The sequence below is a fragment of the Tetranychus urticae genome, unplaced genomic scaffold (assembly GCF_039701765.1).
Source record: "Tetranychus urticae isolate SD_2017Ah unplaced genomic scaffold, NJAU_TeUrti_SD_1.0 Scaffold_4, whole genome shotgun sequence".
Lineage (NCBI taxonomy): Eukaryota > Metazoa > Arthropoda > Arachnida > Trombidiformes > Tetranychidae > Tetranychus > Tetranychus urticae.
The window spans coordinates 600,001-605,000 of NW_028315836.1; the positions used below are offsets into that span (position 1 = coordinate 600,001).

The window sequence follows — 5,000 nt, forward strand, 5'->3', positions numbered from 1 at the left end:
AAAACATGATCGCGATTGACCTTATGGTTCAAAAGTTATTGGGTGTCAAAAATAGACACGGACTTAGTCTAATTTTCAGAAAAAGAGGTTTTAGATCACAACCAGATTTATTGTGTTATATGTGGTGAGTGTAGTTGCTGAATTGAGAGAAGCAACCATCAGTAGTTGATGGGGAGGTAAGTGATTGTCTACGGTTATGGATAAGTCAATGCATCAAGCAGTGGTATGGTCCAGACTGTAGCTGTTCACGCATCTATTCCTGTTATTCTGTTGATGTTTGGTGGTTGAAGAGACGGGCCTGAATGGGTTTGGATCGTCAATCATCTTATCACCACACACTATTATACAAAGGTAGAGTACCTGCAAGACCTAAGGTCTTCCTTGGTACGACTGACAATATCTATGAGAGTTGGGCTTTAATGCTATCAGACTTCATATCTTGCATATATGTTCAAACTAGTCACTCAACAGAGTGAGCAGTATTAGTATTGAGCTCTGCTTGTGCAAAGCAGACCGCAGATTGATCCAAGAAATTGGTATCAAGCGGTTATAATACTATGCTGTTTAGTTGACTTGCAAACGTACCCAGCAATGGTTACTCCTGCTAGATGTGGTTGCACATTTTAGTGGAAGAAGATGGATTCTAAAGAGCTTTCTGCAGAATTATCTTAATGCACGACATAAATCTCGATACCTCGTTAAAGTTAGCATCCACTTGCTGGTTGTTAGCTGAGGATATCGTATTTATAGCTGCAAAAACAACTTGTTTAGCATTTTACTTTGCTAAAACATCAAGTTACCTGGTTGATCCTGCCAGTAGTCATATGCTTGTTTCAAAGATTAAGCCATGCATGTCTAAGTACATACTGTTTATAAAGTGAAACCGCGAATGGCTCATTAAATCAGTTACGGTTCCTCGGATATTCTTTTTTACATGGATAACTGTGGTAATTCTAGAGCTAATACATGAACAAGTGTTCCAACCTCAGCTTGCTGACGGAAGGATCGCATTTATTAGTACAAGACCAATGATTCTTATTCACCTAGAACCCTGTTCAGTGATTTCGGTCGCTGTCTAAGGACTAGCAGTGGGGATCTTAGCAACTTCGGTTGCATTTCTTGTGATGACTCTGAATAACTGAGCAAATCGTATGGCCTCTGAGCCGACGATGTATCCCTCAAGCAACTGCCTTATCAACTGTCGATGGTAGGTTATGCGCCTACCATGGTTGTAACGGGTAACGGGGAATTAGGGTTCGATTCCGGAGAGGGAGCCTGAGAAACGGCTACCACATCTAAGGAAGGCAGCAGGCGCGCAAATTACACAATCCCAGTACGGGGATGTAGTGACGAAAAATAACAATACGGGACTCTATTGAGGCCCCGTAATTGGAATGAGTACAATTTAAATCCTTTAACGAGGATCTATTGGAGGGCAAGTCTGGTGCCAGCAGCCGCGGTAATTCCAGCTCCAATAGCGTATATTAAAGTTGCTGCGGTTAAAAAGCTCGTAGTTGGATTTCAGTCGAACCTATGGGGTCCACTGATTAAAGGGTTAGATGGTGATGTTAGGTTTCTTGCTTGTGTCTACGGATGCTTGCTTGAACCTTCATTCCTCTTTCCTGGTGGTTACATTCATAGTGTTTAGACAGAAAATTGCTCGATATTTGCTATCAATGCTCTTTACCGAGTGTTGATTCAAGCGATCGAGACTTTTACCTTGAAAAAATCAGAGTGCTCAAAGCAGGCGTCCAAAACCTCGAAAGAGGTGCCTAAAAACGGTATGGTCAACCATCTATATGATGCGTACCACTACCTTAACTTGAATGATCTTGCATGGAATAATGGAATAGGACCTTGGTTCTATTTTGTTGGTCTTAAGAATCCAAGGTAATGATTAAGAGGGACAGACGGGGGCATTTGTATTGCGGCGCTAGAGGTGAAATTCTTGGACCGTCGCAAGACAAACTACAGCGAAAGCATTTGCCAAGAATGTTTTCATTAATCAAGAACGAAAGTTAGAGGTTCGAAGGCGATCAGATACCGCCCTAGTTCTAACCATAAACGATGCCAACCAGCGATCATTCTGAGTAACTAATTTCATGACTCGAATGGAAGCTTCCGGGAAACCAAAGTTTTTGGGTTCCGGGGGAAGTATGGTTGCAAAGCTGAAACTTAAAGGAATTGACGGAAGGGCACCACCAGGAGTGGAGCTTGCGGCTTAATTTGACTCAACACGGGAAAACTCACCCGGCCCGGACACTGAGAGGATTGACAGATTGAGAGCTCTTTCTTGATTCAGTGGGTGGTGGTGCATGGCCGTTCTTAGTTGGTGGAGTGATTTGTCTGGTTAATTCCGATAACGAACGAGACTCTAGCCTACTAAATAGACTTGCAGTTTACACTGCAGTACTCCCCCTTAGTCAACCTGTGGGTGGTAGTATCTCTTGATGGTTTCGGCTGTTGAGGGCTCTGCTGCTATTAGCCTACAGAATTGGCTAGGGTAAGGATGCTGTAGCACTGTAAGGACTTCTTAGAGGGACAAGCGGCGCTCGCAGCCGCACGAAACAGAGCAATAACAGGTCTGTGATGCCCTTAGATGTCCGGGGCCGCACGCGTGCTACACTGAAGTGGTCATCGTGCATACTGTTTCCTGCTCCGAAAGGAGTGGGTAACCGCTTGAACCCATTTCGTGATGGGGATTGGGCATTGTAATTATTGCCCATGAACGAGGAATTCCCAGTAAGCGTGAGTCATTAGCTTGCGTTGATTACGTCCCTGCCCTTTGTACACACCGCCCGTCGCTACTACCGATTGAATGATTTAGTGAGGACTTCGGACTGGTCAATCCAGACCATTGGGAAACTAGTGGTCGGATTGTGCTGGAAAGATGTTCAAACTTGATCATTTAGAGGAAGTAAAAGTCGTAACAAGGTTTCCGTAGGTGAACCTGCGGAAGGATCATTAACGTATTACCCTCTTATTATAAGAGAAATACAACCTTCAAACAATCAAACACTCTGCATAGTGATATTGTAGATGCTAATATGGTGAATGCAATTGAATTGTATTTGCATTAGAGTCGCAATTGTGAATGTTTATTGCAAACATTTAGCCATTGCAACATGATTCTAATTTGCATTACATTCGTTCATTCATACATCCATCTTTCATTATCCAATGCAACAAAGAGTGAGGGTTATCTAACGATAGCCATAATTTCTTTTGCAAAACAATTGTAGTTTATAATGAAAAGCCTGTCTTGCTACATACTTGGTACCTGATCAAGTCTTCAGCTTATGCTGACGGCAAGGTTTAAAGAAGGAAGTTTTACACTTCTTCGCCTAACTAAGTAAAGACAACTATGGTTTTTATAAACTGCATACAATTGTTTTCAAACCCTCTCAATGCAGATTTAGGATACTTATTAAAAGTCCCACGGTGGCAAAGATACATCTTCAAGCGGTGGATCACTCGAATTACCAATCGATGAAGAACGTAGCTAGCTACGATAATCGGTGCGAATTGCAGGACACGCCGAGCACTTGAGCTTCCAACGCACATTGCGGCTTTCGGGTCTTTTCCGAGGTCACATCTGTCTGAGAGTTGAGATGTAAAATAATCAACAAAACACTTGCATACTACCATATATGCATTGTTTTGAGAGGATTGTATATTTATATGCATGAATCTTGATGTTTTATTCCTTTTCTTAATTGCAATTCGTTGCAATTTAGTAAGGAGAATCTCAAATCTACTTGTTTCACATGATAAATTTTGTGTACAATGCATATTTCATCTCTGCAAGCAGTATATATGAATAGATACTAGCATGAGATTCTAAGGTTAGTCGCCTATCTGACGACGCTAAAGTCGTATTGCAGATAACTATGGTGATCAACTAACCTGTTAACTGATGAATCTTCTTGCACTTGTATAAATCGTACAAATAGTAGCTATTTCATTCTGTTAAAGCAGACCTAAGAAGTAATGCAAAGGCAAAATTTGTGCAAACATTAAAGTAGATTTACGTTGCTTGCTTGCAAACAACACAAATAAACATTAATCAACTTAATCAATATTTTTGATCTCAGATCAGGTGAGGTTACCCGCCGAATTTAAGCATATAATTCAGCGGAGGAAAAGAAATCAAATGAGATTCCCTGAGTAACGGCGAGTGAAAAGGGATGAGTCCGGCGCAAAGGTTTTCCATTGAAAGGTGGAAAGCGGTGCTGCGTAATGGCTAGAGTCACGATTATTTCAACTAAATCTGCAAGTCCCTCTGACAAGGGCCCTCTTCCCAGAGACGGTTCTAGGCCGGTGGCAGATCTTGGTTAATGGAATATCGATTACTGGCTTTAGTCGCGGATAGAGTCAGATTGCTTGAGAGTGCAATCCAAATTAGGAGGTAAACTCCTCCTAAGACTAAATACGATGGTAATATCGATAGCAAACAAGTACCGTGAGGGAAAGTTGCAAAGTACTTTGAAGAGAGAGTTCAAAAGGACGTGAAACCGCTTGTAGAGAAACGGATAGAACCACGAAGTGTAGCTGAGAGGAGAACTCAGCTCCTCTTGTGTATTGTTGCCTTTTTCTATTCAGTGCTAAGAATGCTTTACAGCGTTCCAAGATCAGTAGGTTAAGGGGTAACTTTTAGCCTGCCCTTGGATCTTGGTATTGATAGGAGGAGTGCAATATGTGCATGAGGAGTGCATTTTCTCAACTCTCGTGCTCAAACCACGACCAATGTGAAGGAGAGTGCAAAACTCTTGTTCAAGTGATAACAGCAAGGTGTACTAAACACACACCTAATCAGCATTTAGTTTTCACAGCTACTAATATTCCTTGCGTTGTTAGACTTAGCCTGTGAGCTAGTGTTGGCAACTGTTACCACAGTCACATTGGAGATGAATCTCTGCTTATGCAGGGTCAACAATGCTTGTCATCTGCTCTGACGAATCCGACTAGTCTTTCGTTGATGATGTCTGTTTCTTCACCTG

At 42.0% G+C, this 5,000-nt stretch overlaps 3 non-coding genes across 3 annotated transcripts in view; all 3 read left to right on the plus strand.

Moving 5' to 3' along the window:
- The first annotated feature begins 797 nt into the window (after positions 1 to 797).
- On the plus strand, positions 798 to 2,967 carry LOC149092989 (small subunit ribosomal RNA). The gene has a single exon (XR_016200345.1). It is a non-coding gene; the product is annotated as a small subunit ribosomal RNA (ribosomal RNA).
- A 487-nt stretch (positions 2,968 to 3,454) lies between these two features.
- LOC149092990 (5.8S ribosomal RNA) lies at positions 3,455 to 3,609 on the plus strand. Its single transcript, XR_016200477.1, has one exon. It is a non-coding gene; the product is annotated as a 5.8S ribosomal RNA (ribosomal RNA).
- A 476-nt stretch (positions 3,610 to 4,085) lies between these two features.
- The window catches only part of LOC149092991 (large subunit ribosomal RNA), a 4,168-nt gene continuing 3,253 nt past the window's right edge, over positions 4,086 to 5,000 (plus strand). Inside the window, exon 1 of the ribosomal RNA XR_016200442.1 lies at positions 4,086 to 5,000. This exon is cut by the window's right edge and continues 3,253 nt beyond it. This is a non-coding gene — a ribosomal RNA (large subunit ribosomal RNA).